Source organism: Phascolarctos cinereus, unplaced genomic scaffold (genome assembly GCF_003287225.1).
Source record: "Phascolarctos cinereus isolate Bilbo 61053 unplaced genomic scaffold, phaCin_HiC Scaffold_726;HRSCAF=1367, whole genome shotgun sequence".
In the NCBI taxonomy this organism is placed as follows: Eukaryota; Metazoa; Chordata; class Mammalia; order Diprotodontia; family Phascolarctidae; genus Phascolarctos; species Phascolarctos cinereus.
The window spans coordinates 75,255,594-75,283,046 of record NW_027556098.1 but is presented as its reverse complement, the minus strand read 5'-3'; the positions used below and the strand labels follow the sequence as shown (position 1 = coordinate 75,283,046).

Genomic DNA, 27,453 nt, shown 5'->3' with positions numbered 1-27,453 from the left:
TATGTTTTTATGTTTTCTCATAGTAGAATAACAATCTCAATTGATATTTAATCAGTTTTAGAATGACAAGAAAAATGGAATACAGTGTTTAAATTAGATACAATTGTTTTCAAGAGCATTCTTTTTTTTCTTTTTTAAAGTTAAATATCAAATCAAGAAACATTGATTAAGTATCTATTATTTCAAAGACACTTTTCTCAGTCCAAGAGATGAAAGAAAGAAAGAAAGGAAGGAAGGAAGAATGGAAGAAAAGAAGTAGGGAGAGAGGAAGAAAAGAATGTAAATAAAAGCAATTTAAGGAATATAAAGTGCTAAATCTCTCACATGTAACAAATTCCTTGAGCATTAGGATGAACTGAACAGAAATCAAAGATTTCATGAAACTATAAAATAGTAATAAAAACAATTTAAATTTTTTTAAAAATAGCATAAATAGAGCAAAATATAAAGATTGAAAAACAAAACTTGAGGAAATTTATGTACTAAGGTATCTGCTAAAAAAATGTTGACATGATTGATGACCAATCAGCCTATGACAAAACGTTATCCAATCTGTGACAAAAAGTGATGGACCCAAGGTACAGAGAGACATTTCTGGACTTGGTTAAAGGTTGAAATAACAATGCCCCTCCCTCTAAAAAAAAAGCCACTGAACTATTGTTGTAGGTATAGGGAAGAGAAGATAAGGAACTTTAGAAGGAGCTATGGACAAGGAGTATATTTTTTAAAGCAATGTGCATAATTTATTATACTCTAAAATAAAAAGGATATGGCACGAAATGGAGATTCCTGAGGTCATATACAATCCACTTTTTGTGTTTTACTCTATATATCTCTCTACTCATTCATTCATTTAGGTATTTAAGTTCACAACAACAACAAAAAGAAATGTCTTTTTGTTTTTGTTTGTTTTAATATCCAAACAACCAGGAAAGAGGCAGTGAGTCAACTGTTACTGAGTCAATGACTTTGAGCACTAGAATGGAGCAGCTGATGGTACTAGGAGCAGGGTTAAAGGAAGAGACAGAGAGAGAGAGAGAGAGAGAGAGAGAGAGAGAGAGAGAGAGAGAGAGAGAGAGAGAGAGAGAAAGAAGGGGATGATAAAAGGATAGAAAGGCTTTTGCCTCAATAAAATCCAACTGGGAATCAGAGATTAGAGAAGCAAGAAGTGGGAATTTGTCAGTCATAGGCCAAGCGAAATTGATCAGGGTAACCAATCTCCTGTGCACTGTAATAATGAAAGGTGGAATCATTTGTAGTGTGCTCTTTTTCTTGATCTAGGAAGTCTGCATACAGGGTAGACAAGGCAGAAGTCTGGGTCAGTAAGTACCTTGTGACTACATCCGGAGAGATTAAAGTTAACACACCACCTCACTGGCCTTGTGTGGAGGAAACTCAGAATATCAATGGATTTCCAAAAACACCCACAAAAACACACAAAAAAAACCACATTAATGGCAGACCAAGGGTTTCACGTTAAAAAATAAAATTCAATGCCAGGCTGCATTCTGAGGACTCCCTTTATTCCAGCAGGGACAGCCTGGTGCTTTAGCGTATATGATCATTTCAAAGGGAGAACAGGAGCCCATCAGAGTTTATCTGAATGTGAATGGTAGCCTGCTCAACTGTGTGGTAAAAGCATCCTCTATTGATCATTCATTATAGACAGCTTCCAAGGTTTTTCCCCCCTTCAAGCATGTAAGTACCCCCTCTAACAACGCATATCGCAATCCTATCAACCAAGTGCACCTTATGCTTCTCCCTGCTCCCCCAAAATGAAGCCTTTGAAGAGTCAGGTTTCAGTGTTCTACCTTTTCTTTGCTTACCTGGGGCCCCAATCCACACTGCTTTGATGGAAGATTGTTTTTCACTCAACCATAGAGTTTAATTCATTTTACTTCCTCCCTCTGTTCTCTCTGCTAAAAGTATACAATATACAAACCTCCTAAATATTTAAATGTTATTTATTTGAAGTATTCCAGTGAAATATAAAATAAGGGAGATGGTACAGAAAACCAATAACATTTATTAAGCATTAACCACGTGTAGAATGCTTAGCCAAGTACTTGGGCAAGGTAAATGATTTAGCTAAACTATTGTTAATCCTCTAATGTAGATTATAGTCCAATACAGGGTTAAGAGAATAACATATTTGTAATATCTGGGATTAACACCCCTGGCCCGTGGCTAATCCAGATAAAGTTTCTGAATCTGAAGCTTCAAGAGTTCACATGTTATGAATGCACTCAAAACCATAACTCATAAGCTGTAAGCCTCTCCTCTCCAAATGTGTTTACTAACCAGTGAGAGACATAATTTGTTCAAAGTAAGGTATTTAATGATACTGTTTAGGAAAAAAAGTAATAATAAAACACCTCTTCTATAAACTGAAGTCACTCTTTCACGAATACATATACTATCAATGGGAAGAGAGAATAAATGTAAGGAAGATATATGGCTGTATGTAGGGATTGACCAAGACATGGGGCACAAATATGATCAAAGCAAATATATTAAAAGAATATAGACTTATGAATAATGTATGATCATAATACACATATGGAAGAGAATACATAGACTGCTCTATTGTATCTAAAGGGCTTTCCATACTTATACCTGTTTGGTACAGTCCCTAACTTCCTTCAGGTAACTACCCCCTATAGAAAGTCTTTTTAAACACCAATCTGCTTCTCCTCTCCTACACACTAAGAGCTTTAGTTTTCAATGTGCTTTCCTTCTTGAAATTGTCGTATAAACATTGTATATGATTCATATTTATTAATCTCTGTACATAATATATTTTCACAATGGAATGTAAGCATTTTGAGTTTTCATTTTATTTTTGCGTCTCCAGTGTCCAATATAGTGCCTTGCAAAAAGAAAGAACGTAATAAATACTTGTTGGATCCAGGAAGCAGGGATGTGTCTAATTAGATATAGATTCCGACTATATGCACCATATGTGTGTAAACATGTATGTATATACATATACATATACATAGATATGTTTACATACTTATATGTATGATATGTGTATATGTTATATAGTACATATATTTTGTATTTTACATATTTACACATTTTACATACATATATTATACATAATACACACAAATATTATATTTATATGTACATATGTATAAATATATATAATATACACATTATAAATCATAAATACATATTACTTGGCCACTAGGTGTAAACCAGGACTAAGATTTCCTAGGAATGGCAAAATAATCAAATTAGGACAACACTGAGTGGATGAGTGGAATGGATATCTATCTTAATCTTCTTCCTCTGGTTATAGGAAATTTTTGAATTTTTTTGAGCTACCTGGATTTTCTCATGTGTTTAGAGACCCCTAAACTTCTATTTGTTTTTTTTTTTTTAGAAAACCAAGGTATTTCCCTGAATTGGACTTATATTCCAGAGCCCTGCAGCCACCTATTTCGAAGTGACATGGTCTGAAAGGGATTTTATAAGGGATGAGAAGATACCTCCTACTAGCGGAAGAATTGTCCTGGAATTACATAGTAAAGGCGATCCTATTATTTTCCCTGGAGCTCTTTGATTTTCAGAAAAAAGGTTTAAGTATGATTCTTGCCTTGAAACTCAAGTAATGTGATTCATGCCATCTCAGAGACCCTTCCAGTACTTTGAATCGAACATTTATTATGAGGCACTTCCAGCAAATTCACCAAGTGTGCTTGTAACCTTACAGAAACAATACAGAAGACAGGGTTCCTGGACAGTAAGACTTCTAGTAACATCAGAGGGGTTTATATGTATTTGAGCTAATTGATTCATTTACATGTCTTTCAGGAAACTGGATACCTGAATGGCAAAAATAGTTGTGAACAACACACTCTCTTATACATCTTTAAAAATGTACCCAGACAAAAAAAAAACCCAGCAGCAACAACAATAACATCATGATGAATAATTTTGTACTGATTAAGATGACTATGGACGGTGATTTTGACTCCTGTTTTTATGTCTACTCTTTATTTACACTGGGCTCACTGCCAAAAAGCATTAATTTCATTGTTTATGTTTAATACACATCTAATACCCTTGAAACAGAACTCATTCAGCCATGAGTTTTGTAAATAAACAATGGAATCACAGCAAACTGGTGGTAAAATGAGAATAAATTATTTGGAGCTTACCCACTGACAAACTCAAATGACTTTAAGATAATAGGCTGCAGGCACCCCTTACCCAAACCCCCCACCCCTAGATAAACTTTAATTCTATTATTTGACAGAGAATTGCTACATTTTGTTGTCATTACAACTCAGGGCCTATCATCATAATGCTTCATTGTTCTGCATTGCAAATGCTGTATGTTATTTATTGTTAAAGACTCAATAGCTAGATTTGTGTGTTGTCACAATAAATCATTCAAAGAAAATGAGACCTTATCATGTTGCTAAACCATGCTTACTGAAGAGCTAGGGCAGCTGCAGAGTTAGCAAAATAAAGTAAGGATTCCTAAACGATGTATCACAGAATCCATATGATGAATAAACATTTATTAAAGGCTTGCTCTGTACAGAAATGCTATTCCAGAGGTCCTCAAATGATTAAATCAGAAATTATTGTCCACTCTATCAAGGATCTAATACTTTCAAGAAAAAAGTTGGTGGATAAAAAGTATTCTCATATCTCTAAGAACATTAACTCTATATACAGAATTATTAGAGGCATTGTAGTTTAGTTGAAAGGGAACATGATGTTAAATCCAGTGACTTGGGTTCAAATCTCAGGTTATACAATTACTGGGAAATGATCCTAAGTAATTCATCTCCCTTCATCTAAGTGTTCTCATTTATCATATGGGGGTAATAGTTATAATACCATCTATGACTGCTGTAGGGAAAGAGCTCTGTAAACCCTTAAGCATCATGCAATGTTACATATTATTAATAGAAGCTGTGCACATAATAACATGCACCATTCAAAAGTGATGTAGAGGTTCTATTTGGAGTATTGAATCTATGCTCATTTGGTGTAAAGGAAGCTAGCCATATATCAATAAATTATGGGATCGTGTGTTTAGAGCTAGAAGGAATCTTACAGGTCAACTAGTTTAATGCCTTGCATCAGTATTTTAGAGGGAGAAGTAGTGTAGTACAGTGGAAAGAAGGTTGAACTTGGACCCTTGGAATCTGAGTTTGATCCCTAGTTCTACTGACAACCGATGTAACCATTTTCAATTTCCGTGCCCTCTCTGGGGCTTAGGTTTCTCATCTGCAAAAAATAAGGTTGTTGAGCTAGATTTCCTCTATTTTTCCTTCTAGCTCTAGAGCTAGCCAATGACTCTATGACATATTGTGTGATGAGGTTTGATATTAGCCATCACCTAAACTGGCTAGGAACTCATCTGAGAAACTTAAACATTTCTTCCTAATTGTTATGCCCAATGAAGGGGATTGGCCTCTAACCTGTGGATGGCTGGAGCTAAACAGAGAACGCTAGAGATAGGAGAGTAAGGTATCAAACATAAGTTTAATTTCAAAGTGAGGAAAATGTCTTGCAAACAAGACACATGTGCCTGAGTCCCTCCTCGAGTGAGGCAGCCTGAGGTAGCATGGGGAGATCTCAGTACTTACACCAACTGTTGCACAGGGAGCTACAGCCTTGACAATGAGGGATAATAGCAACAATGTGACCAGTTCCATTCTAGCAAGGCTTCATGACCAGAACTTCTCCAAGCCCAGAGAACACCTGGTGCTGGTCAAAGTAATACAATAATAATGTGACTTTGCCAGAGGGTGAGCACAAAGGATTGTTTTTATGCCAAGCTCAGGGCATAGCCTGCTTGCTGGGCCTCAGCTTTAGAAAATAGGATATCTTCTAATATCTTGATAGGATGAAGGAGGGAGATGGCACTCAGAAGGAGTGTGTTCATTTTATACAGTCCAAGAGGAAGAGCTTGAGAGACTCTGGAAAGGTAGGATCACATGCATATGCATTTGCACATGGAGAATGCAAAGACATTCTGTACCTAGTTCCATTCTGCTAACCACATGATAAAGATGCAACTGTTAATTAGATGGCCAGTTGAAACTGTGATGAACTAACTAGCAAAAGCCAGGCCTTGGCTTTGTGCTGCCAGTTTTCTGTCTGGCTGCTATTTGGGAGAGTGAGACAATATGAGAGAGGAAGGGACCTTAGGGCCTCTACATCTGAGGCCAATAGGTAAGCCATGAATATGGTCCCCTTTTCATTGTGTGTGTGTCTGTGTATTTCTCCTGCTTTAAAAAAAAAATTTGGACATGGTTACTCCTTGAGAGTTTTGCAAGTTCAAGGGAACGAGTCACCAGGAGGTCCTCGAATAGACTCCATGACATTTTATATGGTTACCTAGCTAATTATCGAGACCCTGTAGAATGACTCTTAGAACTCAGCACAGTCAAAGCCAAGATGAGTATTTCATCCAGTGGCTAAGCTGCATTTGGAAAGGAATAAGGTTAGGTATTTGCTATGTAGAAACCAAATTAAGTTTAAGCACATTTTCTTGAGATACCATCATAGTATGAAGAAGAAGACATACTTTAGGTGTTGAAAGGGTGTATTGATACCTTCTGTGATTGCTGTATCTTTGAAGCATAATGATAACACTAATAATAGCTAGCATTTAGATAACACTTTAAAGTTTGCAAAGGCTTTACAAATATCTCATTTTATCCCAGCACTTTCGGGAATTAGGTGCTATTTTTACCCCCATTTTACAAGATGAAGACACTAAGGTAGACAGAGGCTAAGTGACTTGCCCAGGGTCACATGGCCATAATGCATGTGAAACAAAATTTAAACTCAGATCTTTCTGACTCCATGTCTAGCGTTCTAAGCACAGAATCTCATAACTAACTAGTTCATAGTAAATATCTCTTTTTCAAAGCTTTGTTGTTGCTCCATTATTTCAAGTGTGTCTGACTCTTCATCGCCCCTCCTGGAGTTTTCTTGGCAAAGACACCAGAGTGAGTGGTTTTCCATTTCCCAGAGCTGTGGTTAATTTCACAGATTAGGAAGCTGAGGCAAACAAGGTTAAGTGACTTGCCAAGAGTAACATGGCTGTTAGTTTCTGAGGCTGGTCTGAACTCAGGCCTTTCTGACTCCGGGCCTGACTCTCTATTTACCTCGCTGCCCCTTTTCAAGGCTAAATTGATGTTCATTGTTTAAATGGATAGGAGTGTTCACCATTGGTGGTTTATGGTGGGAAAACACAGTTAGCATTAGATGAGACACCCTGAACCCTCTGAGACACATTTAGGTCTCTGAGAGGGAGATGTGTACTTTCGAACTGCGGAAGATTACATCTAAAGTATCCCTAGACCTACGTTTTTGGTAAACAGCAATGCTAGTCTGCCATAACCAAGGCATGAGTAACTGCTGTCTCAGAGATTAAAAAAAAAATTAACATTAGTAGAATTTTGATATAAAGTAGCCCTATTTATTAAGGGTATAAATTACTTAGTAGTACTGTATAAAGAATACATATGCATGCACATCTATACATATATATCCTATTAACTTTGACTTTATTCAGCAGATTATAAATCTTCCTTTGCCCAATCTGTTGCTTGTGAAGAAAGGAATAAACAGAGGATCATAGGACCTTAAATCTACCATCATAAGTCATATGTACTAACATCCAAGTAAAGAGAGAGACTCACTTGTAAAGCACAGGAAGTGATAATTCTTCTAGGCCCTGAGCAGATTTCTCGTGTGCAAGTCTGGTGTTGTAGAAGTAAACAAGAAGATGATTCAGAAAACTGGTCTGTGATTAATTTTAAGATTTAAATAGAAACTCCACATCACTTACCCCTTTGCAGTCATTTCCCCATTGAAGAATTAGTTCTCTGGTGAAAGACAATGGAGGCTAATCACAAGGTGTTCAGGAGAAACCAGAAGAAATGAAGAGATAGAACCTGCTAAAAGGTAAGGAGTGCTGCAGGAAGCAGAGCTGTGAAGGATAGTAGTAACAAGGGCTGAGAGTCACTGAAGGCTAGAGTTGATGCTGAGAGTAATTCTATGAACACAGATATAGGAACCTCCCAGTGGAGTCAATGTCCCTCCTTTAGGGTTCTATTCAGGAAAGTGAAGCAAACAACTGAGACAGTGGAAGTTTTTGGAGGAGCGTTGCTCACTAATATGTATCATTATTTTCCATGGACTTTGATACTAGTGTTATCTGTTCTTCTTCAAAAATAAAACTCTCCATATTGGAATGCTTGTGATCCTGAGAGCATGCACAGGGAGTTAGTTACAAAACCCTCCATAATGCATTTCCAACTTTTTTTGTTCCTTTTAGAAGCTACAGATATATTTGAGGAAAAACATAATCTTAATCTAATTGAGGAAACGAATCAAAGAAGAAATCCCTCAAAGGGTAGCTGAGAATGGCTTTGCCAAAACATACATATTTACTGCCAATTCTTACTTTAAATTTTTGGTAAGCTAGCACTACCTTAGCTTGCTCTCCAGCTGAACTGCTTGAGCTACTCCAAAGCTTTATGATTCAGCATGGAGGAAAAGCCACTTACATTTAGCTATTTGTTTTATGTAGGGAAACATCACTCTGGCCTCTTAGATTCAGTTATCTATTTATGAAATTTAGCCAACTACAAAGAGTTTTCTGCATCTTACTCAGGCTTTCAACAGTCTCTTCATCATTCTTTCATGGGCTGGAATGCAGAAGATGAAGGAGAGGTATGCAGTCCCACATTCTCTCTGGTCTATCTATATCGACGTTGACTGAAATCTTGTTTTGGCTCATTAAAGGGACTACAATACTACTGTCTTCTAGATGTGCCCCCTCCTTTATGATCAATAGTTCTGCAGTTGGGTAATGAAAAATCTTATTTTCAAGCCTGTATTTCCAACTTGCTGCTAATGTTACTGTTTCTAAACAAACTCGATGTACTGCCAGAACATTTTTTTTCATTGAATGTTTTATGAGCATTTTTCAATAGAAAAGAACAAAATTCTTTTAAAACAGAGCACTTTCATAACAGAGCACAACAAAATTCCAGGAAATCTTGGCATACATTTTCATAAATATCTCTCCATTCTTTTAATGCTGTTAAAAATACTAATGCATAGAGAGGTTCTGATTACTAATATCAATGTAATGAGTTATTGCTTTAAATAAAATGTTTTGTAGCAGATGACTATCTAGTTAATCAGTGCTATTCCTAATAAAACCCTTAATTTGAAAAAGTGACCAAGAGATAGATTTACTGATTACCAAAGACATGAAATTTAAGGCTTCTTGGTATTTGCTAACCCTTTAGCATAATTCTAATAAAGATCCTTTGTTCATTTACCCCCTCCCCTTCTAAGCTTTTACTAATTAACTCTGAATAGAATCACTGACACATAGATCAGAAGGAGAATATTAAATTACCAAGTTCTAATTCTCTTAAAGTTGACAATATTTTACGAACCCTGCTATCAGTATATCAATTCAAGTTTATGAACTTAAGGACTTATGGATACAATAAATGCTTCTTCTGGCACTTTCTTTCATTTGGGGTAGGTGTGACAGTCATTGTTGTGCCTTTTGTTGGTTATCAGCAACAGAAAGAATCAAGTGTGATGTCTGGGGCTTGATATAAGTCACTGCTGAAATCTACCCTGCATGAATTGTGTAGAAGAGATACTCTTAGTACTTTTTTTGTTCCTTTTAGGAGCTACAGATATATTTGAGGAAAAAGATAATCTTAAGCTACATTGAATGATAAGTTCCACCTTGACTTAGTTTCATTAGGCAGTTGGACAATTTCACAAAGAACCAGATAATGCATAAGATCTCCATTATGACTCATTTTAATTCATGTAAAAGCCATTGTGCTAAACTGATATATCCAGGGCAGAAGCATGGGGCAACAAGGTCAAGGGAAAAGGAGGTCTGGGCAGAGGATAACCTGGGTCCTCAGTCATGGCGAGTGTGGGATGGGAAGAAATAAACAGGTCTCTGGTAACAGAAAATTAATTCTAATTCACCCCAAAAGTGACAGGGTGTCAATTCATGGCTGTGAGAAGTTAGTTGGGGCTCATGTCCATCTCTGGTTTTGTATGACTTTCAAGACATTTACGCAGGAGTCCAGTGATCAAGAAAGTGGGTAAGGAAAAGGGGAAGCATACTGGAGGCCTCACTGTATTGCAACTGTCTGTTACAGATAGTTTCAAACTTAAATCTATCTTCTACAGGATCCTTTCTCCCTCATCAAGCATTAAAATCTGCTAAATGATGTTCAGCAATCTTAGAAAAATACATATAACATTAATGTAGAAATAGTAGTGCATACTGGATAGAGAACTGGGCTCATAGCTAGGAAAACCTGGGTTCAAATTCCATTTCTGTAATACTATTTAGTGCTAGTCAAGACACTTCAATTCTCAGGTCTCTACTCCAGAAGCATCAAACTCACATTGTGATTTCACCAGGCTGGGGAACTCCTGTATAAGGAAACATCAGCACAGGTCAGCTTACTCTACACCATTTATGATCTTAGAGCATTTCCTAGAGCACTGAGAGTTAGCCGATGTTCATCAGAGACTGTGCTTAAACTAAACTCTTCCTGACTTTCTATTCAGTAAATCATGCTGTCTCTCGTAGAGTAGGAAGACAAAAATTTTAGTTTTGAGACAAGATAGGTAGATAGATAATTAGATAGATAGATAGATATACACACACATATATTACTAAAATATCTACTTTTATTTATTTCTCCTTCTCTTCCCATTTCCATGTCTTTGGCTATATAGCCATATCACATAGAAGATAATAACCCTCTCTGCAATGGAAAATACTGGAAGATGGAAGAATGTTTTTTTTTTAAATTTTATTTTTTTGTATAGCTCAAAGAAACGGCATTTTCCACAATCCAATATTGTGTGTCTTCAAAACTTCTTAGAAGTGTTCAGGCAAATTCTTCTTTTACTTAATTAGTTAAGGATAATTAAAGAAGGTGTTAGAAAAACACAAGATATTAGAACAAGTCTAATAAAATATGCAGTGTGAATTTTTCATATTCAACTTAGAGAATATAATTTTATAATTATCTACAAACTTAATATACTTTTGATACAATATGAATTTATTTTATCCCACCTGTCACCCTAATACAATGTAAGTTCCCTGAGGATAAAGACTGCTTTCTTTTCTTTTTTGCATCCCTAGCACTCAGCAAAGTGATTTGCATGTTTTAATTGTTTAATAAATGTCTGTGGAATAAACAAGTGAATAAGTTATAATGAAAGATACCAATTCCAAGTTGCGTCACAGACATTTTTAGAAACTGGTGGGGATGGGGCTGCTAATCATCAGACAAACAGGACTTATTAATGGAAAGCTGGTAAAAAGAAAATATGGTAATATACATTTGCTAAAGAGAGTGTATTTCCCTTCTGTTTGACAAACCAGATATTTTTCATATAAATGCTGTCAGCAGCCTAATGGGAATCTATGTGTGGGTCTGTCACTATAAAAAAAAAAAACACAATGTGAACTAAAATTAAGACAGTATGTACTTTCAGGGGCTGACTCATGTACACCTTTCAGTCACCTATAGTTTGGGATCTACCACTTCTTCCATGACCCAAATAACGAGGGATTTTGTTTCCTCAGATTAGGTAGTGGCAGAAGATATAGCCATTTGGCAAGTAAAGAGAAGATAAAGGAATCCTTGCCTAGTTATCTTATCTAAAATAAATGTTTCCTACTATAAGAAGTAGCAATGAGTAAAGACTACCAATACTTACTGCAGAAGAATATGCAAAGAAACAATACACTGACTGATTTCCAGGGAATGAAAACAAAATCATCCTATAAATATTCAATAAATCATACCTGCCAACTCAGGTAGGAAGTCATCTCAACAAGCAGAACTATTTTGAAAAGGAAAGGAAGCAAACTGAGAGACAGGAAGATGTGAGATATTATATGGGAATGATTAAAATGAATAAAGCAAAAAAAAAAGTGTGAGCAAAGAAGCTAAAAATAAGACTAAGCCTGAGTAGTGCATTAATGCTATCATAAGGGATGTTGATTTGAATGATAATTCCAATTGTCGGTTTTGCTAATGTCTGAATAGAGCTTTCAGAAATCAATTCCTTTGTTAAATAAAATGGCAGCTTATAATTAGGGGGGGGTAATTCACATTAGAAACAAAAGAATTGATTTCTAATTCTAGATGGTAGAATAAAAAAGATAGCAACAAGAATTTTTTTTTAAAAAAAAGAACTACGAAAGATAAATGCAGAAGAAACTGTGGATAAAGCACAGGACTGCATTGCAGTTGATTTATTATTATTTTTTAATTTTTTTTTTAAATTGTGAAATCTTATCTAAGCCTGTGAATCTAGAAATGGGGAGTCTGGAAATATCTGATGAGGGGATCAGAGACCTATTCACTAGCAACATTTATAACAGTTTGTGGTATGTTAATCAATTATAAAATATCTCAAGGGACAAAAAAAGCTCTGTGTGTGTGTGTGTGTGTGTTTTGGGAGGGTTGTGGGTATGTGGGTGTTTTATCTTCCATAGTGACTGTGACTACTACTATTATCCACAGGATTCAGTAGGATATCAGTTATTGTTTTCGGATATAAAGGGGGTGGATCATACATTCATTAATTCTATACATATACTGAGCTTCTGAAATATGTGAGTTGCTGCACTAGGCATTATTTTAAAAAGTTATAGACAATGCATTTTTTTCATTACTTAAAAATCCATGGATAAAATGCATGTGACATTAAAACTGCTAAGTTAGAACTTTTCAAATGAAGTTTATCATAGTTCCTTTAATAAATGTTAATATATTACAGAGAATTATTTTAAGTTGGTGGAATATAAAATCCTATATGTGTTCAATTGGGCTAAGATAATGTTATTAGAGGCATTTTTAATTTTCCTTGCACTTGAGCCCTCTCATTTTCAATTTTAATACTTATGGCACTTCATTAAAATGCATTTTGCATTTAATTTAACAGTATTTTTCAGAAGAAAGGGGAGTGCATTTTAAAGGGAAAAAAATTCATTTGTTAAAGAGTCTTCAAGTTAAAGCTATAGCAACTGCCTTTTAGAGATTCTTGATTGCTTCTGGCATATTATCTGTAGGTCAGCACGGCATAGAACAAATCATCTTGCCTTTTCCTAGGAAGATCTATCATCCTAATCCTTTATCATAATCTTCAGTATCCTCTTTATGTTGTATCATTTTATTTCAAAGACCTAAAGTGAACAGAAAATGTTAATTCAACCTAATTAAGTGTTTACTATACATAGAGTACTATTTTAGGTGCTGGGAATACAAAGACAAAAATGAAATCATACTTGCCCTCAAGGAATATGTATCCTATTGGGAGGATATAACATGTACACACAAAGGTAATTAAATGCCCAATAATTTAAGGAGCAGGAGAGCACTAATAGCTGGAGTGTTCCCTGAAGACATAGAGGTTGGCACCTGAGCAGTACTTTAAAGGAAGACAGAAGCAAAATGAGAGATGGGAGCAAACTCTAATCATGGGGAACTACTCAGTTATAAGCACTGAGGTAGGGAGAGAATACTGAAATGGTGGAACAGTTAATAGCCCAGTCTGCTCAGAACATTGAGTATTTAAGGAGGATCAGTATGAAATATCAACAGAAATATAAACTGGAGTGAGATTGTGGTGGCTCTTAAATACTCATATCAAGAATTTATATTTTTCTTGGGAGTAATGAAGAGTTCCCAAAGGTGCTTAATCAAGGAAGTGGCATCATTATTGTATCTATGGAAGATTATTTTGATAGGAATTTGAAAGACAGATTGAAAAATAGAGAAAATGGAAGCAGGGGTACCAACGTGACTAATCTAGAAAAGAGATGGTAGGAATCTGAATTAGGATAGTGGCTATTTGTTTGGATAAAAAGGGACAGATTCAACACCTGTTATGGAGTTTGGGAAGGAGTCATGACAAAAGAAGAGGAGGAGCCAGAAGAAGCAATGTCATGGATAACAAGAGAAGAGAGTATCCATGAAAATAATGCATCAAAAATAGTGGGTAATTTAAGCAGCATGAGGATTGAGAAAACTCGAAGATGTGCGAGGTTAGAACTAATGTTCAAAATTTTCCCAATTAGATAAGAGACAATGTTATCAACTCAAGATGATTTAGAATAACTACCTCAGGAGGTGATACCTGGAATTAGTCAAAGAATACAACAATTTCTGTACAGCAGAGAAGACTCCATGGAGCTTAGTTAACAATTTTTTGCAACAGGCCATGTCAGTAGTGTTAGGTGACTTCCTTCAGTCATGTTCAGCAGCACTAGTCTTTGAGCAAAGAAGACAGATAAATAATGAAAGGGTAAAGCATAAACAAGGTTATGAGTGTTATTGGAAAAAAGATAAATAAATTGGAAATCTTGTATTCTTTTCTATATACTACTGATTGTAAAAGTTCTTTAAAAAAAAGACCTACTAACTGATATCATCAAAAATCTGAAAAATCTAATTACATCATTCATATCTATATTGAAAAGCCACCACACTGTTAGCTACAAGGCTCAGGCCCTGATTAAAAAGGACTTCTATACTGGTGGTTAAGGATTGTACTGAAATCAACTCAATTCAATTAATAAGCTTTTTATTACACAACTATTTCATGTCAGGGATTATATTAGGTAGTCGGTATAAGGAAGGTGAATTTTAGTATGTGTAAAGAGGATTTTGTTATTCCTTTTTAGATAATAGTTCCAGGATCCTAGATAATATTTCCCAAGAATTATGGTTGAAAACATCTCCACTGCACAGACACAGTAGAAATATAGGGGTGATATCATATACCCCTACCTGTGCTAGGTCATGATGATATTGCTTAAGTTAACCTCTGAGCTTGATGTTGGCAAGATGCCTTCTTTGTCTGTTGCCTTACAAAGCAAGTGGGCACTGGTCAGTGACGGGGGAACCCATTTTGGGGATTTGGATAATGTATAGAGGAATGCATATACCTGCCTTGATCAGCCTCCACCAAGGCTTAGGGGATCCTGTAGGAGATGTACTCCTATTCTCGCTGGCCCCTGTGAGAAGTGTGATTAGGGAATGCTGTAGGAGCTGGTGCTCCCATTATCAGCAACCCTTCTGAGAAAACTAGACTAGAATAAAATAAGCTTATTTAACCCCTTCAAAGCTGTCTTCCTCTCTGACCAGATCAAAAGTGAACCTGTGCTAGAACACCTGTGAGTGTTAGGACCCCTCCTGTGTTCTCCTGCCCAACAAATGGTGTTACCTGTGTGTTTACCTGTGAAAGTCAGGAATAAAAAATGGAAACTATTCCCATTTTTAAAGAGCTGTCATTCTTCTGGGAGAAAACAACATACCCACAGATGAGAGAAAAGAAAGGAATCTAAGAAGTAATCAAGTCTAACCTCTTTTTACAAATGAGGAAACTTAGGCACAAAGAAGCTAGCATCTTGTCTGAGGAAGGATGTGAAGGTAGGTCTTTCTGACTCAAAATCCTATACCTTATCCACTGTATAATGATTATATAATATTTAAACATCAAATGTAGGACAAATAAGTACAAAAGGTCTCTCATAGGAAGGTATATTCGAACAGAGCTTTAAATGGAGTGAGGGGTTCCTAGAGGAATCATATTTAAAATACAGCCTCTACCCAGTAGTATTTGCACTCTTAATAAAACCATGATTTAAACCCTTTTCTCCTAGCCTTTGAATATGCCAGGTCAAAAAAAATGTTTTTTTTTAATTAAATGAAGACAAATTATACCTATCATCCCTCTCTGATATGTTCAGTGGGATGTGAAGTTCATCTGACTGGAATGCCTGTCAACCCTTGATTGCTAAGACTGATTCAATTCATCTGCCTTGGTAGGTATGTTTTTCCTTCTTTTCTCCCTGCTACATGGGTTTCCTTCTGAATGCTTATATGCTCAAAGAGGAGCATCTTGTATAACAGAGGGGTGCCATTTGGGGGTCACGGGTATGTGACATACCTGTTGCTTGTATTTCCTTTATGTTTTTCTCTTTATCGTTGGAAGACACTAAATTAGGCTGAGAGTTTCTTTTTAGCATCATCAAATCATAGTATTTTAGAAATACAAGGCACATTGGAAATCATGTAAGCTTAGAACTTCATTTTATGGATTAACAAACAGGCTTTACCCATATTGCAGTGCTTGTGAGAGATACAACTAGGGCTAAGATACTCTCAGGCATAACTTTCACTCTTCTTTTTCTACTACAATGTCTTTTGATCTTCTAGTTTGCCAAAATCAGTGTTCTTCCTGCCATCTCCAGGATCACCAGTGAGCCTTTCCCCCCACCCCCCTTAAAAAAGAATAGGTTCCTGCACTTTTCTAACCCCTGGTTATTTCCTCAGTCCTCCATGATTAACTACAGCTCTCAAATTACTTCAGCCCATTCTTTAATTACTTTAGGATGTAAATTACAGGCATCTGTGGATTTGAACAAATCTAATTTAAGGACTCTTTAACTTCCCCATGCTGTAGTGTGAAACATCATGGTTTAATAGACATCAAAATATGCAGGTTATAGGTCTGGCTCTGACACAGGTTGTATAATAAGCTTGGTTAAGTCATTTAAATTCTCTGATTTTGCTTCAAAACCTGTTTAAAAAATGGAAATAACAACACTTGTATTTATATAACACTTAAAGGACTTCTAAGTGTGCTTTTGGGGCAAACAGGTGGCACAGTGAGTATGGCCTCAAGTATGGAAGACTTATCTTCCTGAGTTCAAATCTGACCTCTGATACTTACTAGCTGTGTGACCCTGGGCAACATAACCCTGTTTGTTTCAGTTTCCTCATCTGTAAAATATGATAGAGAAGAAAATAGCAAACCACTTCAGTATCTTTGCCAAGAAAACCCCAAATGGGGTCACAAATAGTAGGATACAACTGAAAAACAACTGAACAGGTATTCTTATATGTATGTGTGTGTGTGTATATATATATATACACACACACACACACACACACACACACACACACACACACATACATATGTATATAGTGACTGAGGCTACTGGTGTACTCTCAGAATGGATCTCTCACTCACTATATGAATATCTACACTCATAGCTATAGCTCACAAACTCCTACTGATGTGACTACATTTAGTGGTCAACCAAAGAATACTATTAATTCAAAGCAAAAATAACAATAAAACTTTGGGGAAAAGTGTCTGACAAATATACAAAGCATCATCAGGAAGAAAGGTCATATGTCAATAACACAAATGAAGTGTAAATACAATATAATACAATGTAATATAATGTAAATACAATAGGGAACACATCAAAAGTGTGGTCCTGGTATATGTATTTATGCTTGTAAAGGGGTGTATGTCAATGCCGTCAAATTCAAATAGAAATGGATCTCTGCAGGAAGCATACTGACTTAGAATACCATAAATTAACATTAGCTATGTTGTACTGAGCCTGCCTCCAGCCCCTCCCCACTATAATCTATCTTCCCTTCAGTTACTAAAATAATTTTCCTAAAACACATCAAACACACCTCCTCCCCATTCAGTAAACACCAGGGGGTCTCTTTTTGCCACCATGGGAAACACAAAACGCTCTGGTTATCAATCAGAGCCCTACGTGGCCTGGCCCCCTGCCACCTTCCCAATCTCCTTACACCTCCTCCCGGGCATGCGCTCTTCTGCCCGGTGCCCCCCACCCCGCTGTTCCATCCATAGGACGCCCCATCTCACCCTGGAAGTTCCTCCTCCGGCTGCTCCCCTGCCTGGAGTGCTGTCCCTCCTCTGCCCCAACTACCAACTTCACTACCTTTCTTTAATTACAACTAAAATCCCATCTCTTATTGCAAATCTTCTCTAACTCCTCCTTATGCTAATGCCTGGCTTCTCTTAATTCTCTTGTATTAATCCCGCCCGCGTCGGGGGCGGGGCCCGTGTGGTGCATTGTGGGGCCACCACAATGGGGTGAGGGGGTGGGGCGAGCAAGATGGCGGCTGCCTCTCTGCTGAGGTGGAGGCGGGATTTCTGTGGCCATCCGGGAGCACGTCACCGTCTTAGGTGGAGACAAGGAGAGCATTTTGGAGGAGCTGCACATGTACAACCCGGTTACAGCCAGTGGTTCCTTTCTGCTGTTACAAGCCGTATTCCTCAGGGGTTGTGCCGCCCATGGGTTTGTCTGCGATGGTGCCAGAACCCTGGTCTTTGGGGGCATGGGTGAACATGGAGAACACAGCAATAAGCGCCAGCAGTTACAGGCGAGCAGTTGGCTTTGGGAAAAGTGAAACCTCGGCCTCCTTCTGCTTATTTGCCTCCTTGTCCTGGACTTGGACATGGCTTTTCTTTAATAAGTATTATCTATTTGGTGGCCTGGCCAGTGAGAGTGAAGCTTCTAGCAGTAATGGCCCCAGACATTTAAATGACTTCCATGGCCTGGAGTTGCATCATGGTTCTAGTGTTGTGAGTTGGAGCATTCCAGTGACAGAAGGATTGTGCCTCCTCCTCACCCCCACCCCAATCTCACAATGCCTTTATATATTGCAGAAAAAGACTCAGGAAATCCCAACGTGTACATTTTTGGAGGAATGTGTGGTTCACTGTTCATGACTTATGGCAACTTGATATAGAAACCATATCATGGTAACAGCCAGAAACAAAAGGGACTGTACAACTCTCACAAAGTCTTCACCAAGCGGATGTTACAGGAAACAAGATATACATTTTGGATGAATGGGTTCCACAAACCATGAACAATGTCAAAGCCTCTCCTCTGGGCTGTGAATGGCTGTGTACCAGTTGATTTTCTCACCTAAATTTGGACACAGCAGAATGGATATCTAGTATCTGATTCTCAAGAAAACAAACAAAAAAAAATTCACAGCAAAGAGAGAGATAAACACTGTGCCATTGTAATTGGGACAGGCCTATACTTCTGGAGTGGAAGAAATGGATGTAAAAAGGCCTTTCATAGTCAAGTTTGCTGCAAAGATCTTTGGTACCTTAGTAGTGAGAAACCACAAGTACAGGTAATTAAAGCTGCTACTAATTCTCTTCAAGTTAATTGGGATAAAGTTCCTACCATGGAAGGTTATCTTTTTCAGCTGAACAAGAACTTGCCATATCACGCAGCCATACCAATGACATCACCAGATTCTCATGCAAGCTTGCAAGAAGTCCAAACATAATTTTCCCAGACAAGCCAGTAATAACACTGTTCCCAACGATGTGCCAGTCTCTCTCGCTTATCTTAAGAATTAGTAAAGCTAAAAGACACAGGAAATAAAACAGAATCTAAACATATTGTCATGAAAGGAACTGCAGTAAAAAGCCAATGAGATCTGAAAGAAATTGAGTACAGTGCCTCTTTACTTCCATCCTTTGTTGTGGCAACTAATGTGGCAGATGACACCTGTTCAGTGGATATGCTAAAGAAAAATGAAGGTGCTCAAACTTCAACAAAGGTTAAGTGAATTACATAGTTTGGACTTAAGAATGGTAAACTCTGAAGCTACTGTATCCAGTGCCATTTCAGGTACATCTACCACAGTCCCCCAACAGGCCATTAAAATGGAGTCATTTGGTACAAATGGGGCAGTTTTTAAAGATGAGGCATCACTAACAGCATCAAGTACAAAATCTGAAGCTGATGAAGCTTATGTACAACCAATAAGTAAAATCATCTCTACTGAAACACAGGATTCTGCTGTTCTGTTATGAAAACATAGTACTTCAAAGCCAATGACCATAGAGGAGAATGACAGTGGCGTGGTGTGGGGATCATCACAAATAATATTGCTTTGGTCAGCCAGTTCTACTAGCTGCCAAAAAGAAAACAAATTATCTCTAAGGTAAGAAATACAGATGTCTCAGACTACAATTTATTTAAGAAGCAAGATCTTTTTCCAGGAACAGTGGTTTAGGATAAGAAGGGATCTTAGAGATGAATCTTCTGGGGTTAAGGAGAAATCAGAGTCAACTAAGAGATGAGTGGATAGTAGGATAGTATGCTGAATCTGAGAATCAAGAATCATTGAGTTAAAATCCTACTTCACACATTTATTTCCTATGATTCCTGGTCAGATCACCAAATCTGTGTGTGAGCCTCAGTTACCTCATCTATAAAACCGGAAAAATGATAGCGCCTAACTCAGATTTGGTGTGAAGATAAAATGGGAAGAAATTTTCATAGCACTTTGGAAACCTAAAAGCTCTTTGTAAAAGCCAGTTATTAGAATTATTGTTGCTGTTCTGTTTTGTTGTTATTTCCTTACCTGAGGTCATACACACAGCCAGTAATCAAACTAAAGTCCAGATAGAATACTGTGACTGAAGTCAGAAAGACTCATTTCCTTGGGTTCAAATCTGGCCTCAGACTGCGTGATTCTGGGCAAGTCACTTAACCCTTTTTGCCTCAGTTTCCTACTTTGTAAAAGGAGCCGGAGACAGAAACGGCAAACCACTCTAGTATCTTTGCCAAGAAAACCACAAATGGGGTCACACTTGACTGAGAAAGACTGAAAAACAACAACAACAAATATATACACACACACACATACATATATATATATATATGTATGTGTGTGTGTGTATATATATGTATGTATGTATGTATGTATGTATGTATGTATGTATCTACATCCTAGATAGATAGATAGATAGATAGATAGATAGATAGATAGATGGATGAATGGATTGATGGATGGATGTTTGGCTGGTTAAAGCATAACACTAGCAAGGCAGAGATAGATTTGACCCCCTTAAGAGTGGCTAGGTTAGTCATCACTTAACCTCAGACTTTATTCTTAGCCTTATTTCATGTGAGGAATCAGGTAAAGTAGAGAGATACTACTCCCTTTGTTATTATGCATAATAATATCAATAATTGTTATTACTTGAGACATGCTGAGGTGTGCCCCATGTGATGATTCTACTAGTGGTTGGTGAAAAGCACCATCTTTTTAATGGATAAAGTTTTCTTTCTTTAAGAAACCAAGCAAAATATATTAGCCTTGCACTTTAATGTATTTGAAATAAGATTCAGCTTTTCCTCTTACCACCTCTTATCTCTGGATACCATGAGTTCCCTTAGTGCCGCTAAAATATTAGTTTGTTTGCATTTGATTGAACATCTTCCCCATTTCTCCCCACTTGTTTGTCATCAGCACTTTATCATAACTAACTCCCAATAGCTAACAAGGTAGATAGACACTGCTCTGAGAGTCAAAATGGCCTACAGTTATTTGTATCTATTGATACTTTAGTGGCTACCTAGACTTCATGACCTGTCAGCTTCCTTTTCTTCTTTCTCTGATGACACAAATTTGTTGAGGTCAGGTATGTGGTTTGAAAATTGTTGTTTCTTGTTGTTCAGTTATTCAGTTGTGTCTGACTCTTTGTGACCCCGTGGACATGACATGCCAGGCTCTTCTCTTTTCCAGTATCTCCCAAATTCTGTCCAAGTGCATGCTTATTGCTACCATGACACTATCCATCTATCTCACCCTCTGCCATCCCCTTCTCCTTTTACCATCAATCCTTTTCTTTTTTGAAATTTGGAGTTATAAAACCATATAAAATCTGGGTTCATATTCCTTTTTGTCTCTATTTTTTGTAAAAGCACACACAAATGCACAGCTTAATAAATATAATCATGTAGAAATTTCTGATAGGCTCATAATGATTTACATTGGTTGCCAGATGCACTGGCTTTGGAATAAAAAAAAGCAAACAACATTCAATGTGTTTGGAAAGCAGCCTTCTTCAAAAACCAAGGTATATTTCAAACTGATGGTAGACTGAACACAAGAGGGTACTACAGTTTGGCATGATTCCCCATAGGACTTTTCACAGATAAAATTTTTTTGATAGCAAAAGAGTGAAATAATATAACCACCAGACTCTCTGAAATGCCTTTTTGTTCCATGGTTCCTTAGGAGTACCGTCCATTTGACATGGCATAATGCATTGCTTCATGTTATTAGATACTAATATACGTTTATACATTCAATCTATTAGCATGATAAATTGCTTTCATATTATTAGAAAAATGTTCCTGTCAATGAAAATTAAACTTTCCTGATTCCCCCCAGAAGCTTGTTTTTCTTCCACCCTGATTGTCCTGTATTTTGCATATATTTAAATGTGTACATACTGTTTTCCTCTAGATAGTGTAGACTCCTTGAGACCAGGGTCTGTTTCAATTTTGTTTCTTTATCTCCAATAGGCACAATGCCAGAAAGATGGTAAGAGCTTAAGAAATCCTTGTTGACTGATTTTTTTTTTGATTGATTGATTTGATTATACTGTAAGCTCCTGACAAATTTCTCCCTTGGCAGAAGTATGTTTTTCTCAGAAGAGGTGTCCAATAATTATTGATTCTGTGATTGTCTGGGCTGCCTATGAACTTATTGTCCAATATCTATTTTCCAACTGCCTGGGAAGCAATAGTTTTGGGAACTTTCAAACAATTCTGGAGAAGGTTGATGTTTTTACACCCCCAAAAGCTATTTAAACATATAGTAGTGACTTTTCTTTGTTGGTCTTTATGAAGTATATGTCTGATAGATTAAATTCAACTAAACTTTTTTTTAAACATCAATTACATGTCAGTTATATGTAGGACACCTTATATCCTGCTACTGTAGATGTTGACTGATGTAAATCCAAATGTGGTAACAAATTTTAATATGCTTTGAGTATTGAATTATAGACTAAAAAAGTGGACTGCATCTTTAAAAATCAAAAAAAAAATCTACTTATGTTATAAATGAGGAAATTGAAACCCAAGTAATGACTAGTCCAAATCTCACAGCTACTTTTTGGGTTGTAAAATCACATTACTAACATTCCTATTCCCCTGATATTTTCTAAAACATTCTACTGTTTTGTTTATTTGAGGTCCCTGGTTTTATTGAAAAAGAAAATAATGGAAGGATTGAAGATGTTTTAAAAAATGAAAGGTTCAGATACAAAGGCAAAACTGAAAGTCTGCATTCAGCTAAATTTTCCATCTTATTGTAATGATCATGATTCTATGTAAATTAGTGCTATTTAGAAATGTCATTGATACCTTTTATTATCCAGAAATACTATTAAGTCTTTCATTTTTGTCTTTGTATCTTCAGGAATGAGTACAGTACCTGTAAATTAGAGATAGGAACTGCACTTGTGATTTCATTAGGATAGGAAAAAAAAAATTCTCTGTACCAATGCCAGGTTAACATCTTTACAACTTACAGTCTTAGATAGATTCCTAGAGAAATGAGAAGTTAACTGATTTGGGCAGCATCACACAACAAAGTATGTGACAGAGACTTTGTAGCAGAGACTTGAACTCAGGTCTTCTGGGCTCCATGGCTAGATCTTTATTGAGTATACCCTATTGCCTCTCACAAATATACCTTGTTCATCTTAGGTCATAGAGAAAGTTTTGTTCAATGAATTAATTTTAAGACTATTAAAAATACATGTTAGAAAACCCAGTCATCATACTCCAATAGAGGGATGAAAATCAGAAATTGCATCTCTGCAAATTTAAGACTCTTTCCATCCCTAAAATTTTTTGTCCTTTAAATAACAGTGTCAAGCTCAAATGAGAAGTGTTTCTTGAAATTGTTTTGGACCTGATACATTCTTATCCGAATCTCATGCACAAAATAAACTAACAAAAACTTTCTTTAAAAAAACAACAACAAAAAAACCCCAAACCAAAACACAAATTTAACAAATACCAAATTGAATGGTCATTTCTATGAATTTAGAATAATAGTAATGTATGAAACTGTCTTGTCTGTTTCTGGTTTGTACAACTTGATTTTCTTAACACTAGTGATGATGATAGCTGACATATTTATGTACTGCTTATTACTGCCAGGCACATAAATTCAACATGCAATTTCTAAAGTTGTTCTGCTACTCTGTATTTATTTCTGGTCATACTTCTGTTTTATTTTGTGGGAATAGGGGAAATTGCATTAATGATGTTCTTTGAGTTAGATAAATGGCAGAATGGACAGAGGGTAGGGCCTGGAGTCAGAAAGACCTGAGTTCAGATGTGGCCTCATACACTTACTAGTTTTGTGATCTTTGAAGAGTTCCTTAATTTCTGTTTACATTCAGTTCCCTTAATGGCAAAATGAAGATAACAACACTTAGCTTATAGGGTTGTAGTGAGGATCAAATGAGATAATATTTGTAAAACAATTTGCACAGTGCCTGGCACATAGTAGGCATTGTATAAATGCTTATTCCGTTTCCCCTTTCTTCTCTTCTTCCTTTATTCGCTATTCCTTCCTGCCTTCCTTTCTGCCGTCCTTCCTTCTTTCCTGTTTTGTAATACAATTTGAAATTTGTAACTCTCATACTTCTTTCATTTCAGTTTTTTTCACTATCCCACTTAAAATTCTTGACCCTTTGTTCTACTCTATAAATTTTATTATTTTTCCAGCTCTATAAAAAAAAGGCTTTGGTATTGCAATGGGTATGAAGCATAATAAGTAAATTAATTTATCATTGTCATTTTTATTATTGGCACTGACTGCATATTAGCAAAAATACTTCACCAGTTACTCAGTTTTGTATTTACTTGTGAAAAAAAAAAAAGGTGTTTTATCTTGTTACATTCAAATAGTTTCTGAATGTGTTTTAGTAGGTTGATTCCCAACATGCATTTTGTAGGTATTTTGAATGAAATTTATCTTTCGGCTCTTCCTTCTATGATTTATTTTTAATGTACAGAAATGTTAAGACTTTTTATTTCTTTCATATGCTGTAACTATGCTGAAACAATTAAAAATGCTTCAATTGACTGACAAAAGAAATTTACTTTAGTCTATTATATTTATATTTTTCCTAATATTGAAGCAATCCTACATTCCTGGTACAAATCCAACCTGGTTATAGTGTATAATTTTTTTTTTAACATATTGTAGTGTTCTGTTTGCAGATGTTTTATTTAGATTATTTTAAATGTTTTAAATTTATTTTTATTGGAGTTTTTAATCTGTATTTTTCTATCCTTACTTTATCTCTTTGGAGTTTAGTTTCAAGCCCATATTTATATTTTACAAAGAATCTGGATGGCTCCATTTCCTTTTTTTTCTTTTTCAAATAGTTTATGCAATATTAGTATTATTTGTTCTTACATACTTTCAACCTCTAGATCTCTTAGTGCAGGGGTGGGGAACATTTGTTCTGTGAAATTTGGATCCAGTCACAGGGCCGCACTTGTTGACCTAGAGGGCTACATGTAACTTCAAAGCAGCAGGTTCCCCACTCGTATTGACTATAAGGCTAAGAATTTATTGTCTATTATAACATTTCTGTCACAAAATTGGAATGATCAAATCCCATTAACATGCTGAAATCAGTATGTGAAGCTGGACATAAATTCTGGAATTCTTACCTGTTAGGCATGTTACAAACACAGGTATTTGCCTTGAAGCTAGTCTAGAAAACGCTCCTCATGTATAGTGACTAGGGATGGCAGGGTAGACAGGAAGGATTTGTGTGTGTGACTGAAACAAGGAAAGATTTTCAACAGAGAGAGATGGGATGGGGTACAGAGGAGATGATAAGATAAAGTAGTAAATATATTAGTTATACAGTAATAATAATCATGACACTTGATATTTATATAATGCATTATACATATCTCATTTGATAATCAAAACTGTGCAATGAGATAGGTACTATGAGTTCCCTCCCTCCTAAAAATAATTACTGATGAATTAGATTTAAAGAAGTTAAGGAGCTTGACTGTGATGATTCAGGTAAATAAACATTAGAGTTAAGTTTTATATATATATAAAACTTCCCGACTTCAAATCATCCATATTGTCTCTCTAAGCCTTCCATTTAATATATATCGCTTTTTGAATTTTAGGGAATCTAATGCAGTTAGTGATTTTTATGTTGATTTCTCCATGAACCCCATTTCTGACTCTCTGGACTTCATTATCCAGTGTTCCAAAAGCCTTCTTGTTCTGGAAGCTCTATTTGCCTCCCTACTCTAGCAGCCTTGTCATCCTGGAAGATAACTCCAGGCTCACCCCCTATTGATGTTTCCTCAGAAGAACTTCCATTTTAAGGACAGGCCTGCAGGGCCATGTTCACACCTCTGTTCCTCTCTGATGCTGCTTCTGCCTCTTCAGATTTCAGACATACTTAACTACAAGGGTTTCCTTATTCCTTCCCCTCCCCCTTTTCAGCTTCCTTGAATCTCATGTTTAATTTTCTGCTGGGGAGCCTATGACCTAAACTCCATTTCAGGAGCACAGCAAAAGAAATACCCAGAATTGTGTAGATCTGAACCATTCCACTTTATTTCTGGGTGTCCCAAGACTTACTTTGGGACCTGTCATGTAAACAAATATGAATAAGCCCCAAAACTAAGGTAAGTGGACAAGTTAGTTTCCTGGCTCTTGACCTCAAATTCCTGCCATTATTATGCATATGACATAAGATTCAGGCTTTCAGTGACTTCATATATACATACGTATGTATGTGTGTGTGTGTGTATACACATATATACACATAATCCACCTACACACACATTCTCAGTTTTAGAAAAGTTAAGTAAGTTGTCCATGGACATGAAACTAATAAATGCTGGAGATGAGAATTAAACCTAGGTCTTCCCCTATCCAAGTCCTAACTCCATCCTCACTCTATCCTCACTAAGTCATGCGTCTTCCCTATTCTGAATAAAACATATTTCTTTTATCTAAATCTTTGGTGGTGGTGTTGTTGTTTGTTTGTTTGTTTAATTTTAGACTCAAACACCAGAACTCAAATACAGAATACAGGAAAGAAAAAGAAATATATCATAAACTTAGATATTGAAACTTAAATACAGAGTCAGAGAAGGAAAAAAAAAGCGTGTCATTGGCACAGCAGAACATAAGAGAGGAATCAAAATATATAACAATAAATTTTCATTTCAAGAAAGCCTGTATGATAAATACTACATGTTGTGTTAAGAGCTATCCATCTTTGTTTCGGTGTAAGTTTTCTTTTGTTCTCGGCTGTGTACTTTTTACTTTGTTCTCTTTCACCCTTCCTCACTCCCCCAAAGTCTACCATTAAGTGCAGATATATTTATGTATACATATATACATACATATGTGCATACATATATTTATACTTTCCCTAACAAATTCTATACCTGATCTTTTTTTTTTTATGTTTGTGGTTATCTCTTATTTCCTATCCCTCCTGACTTCTCTAGTTTACTTCTCAAAACTGCAAAATAAAAAAAAAAATCAGGAAACAACATCTTTTCCAATTTCAAGATCTAAATGAATATCAAAATTCTAAATTTAAAATATATTTGTATATATATATATTTGTATATGTATATATACATATATTTTAAAACTAGCTCAAATGCAAACTATTATCAATAAAACTAAAATTTGAATATTCGTG

General features: G+C 36.1%; 1 pseudogene; it reads left to right on the top strand.

Annotated features, from left to right (window-relative positions):
• The first annotated feature begins 13,973 nt into the window (after positions 1-13,973).
• LOC110210863 (host cell factor 2-like) lies at positions 13,974-19,716 on the top strand (annotated as a pseudogene).
• Positions 19,717-27,453: the final 7,737 nt, after the last annotated feature.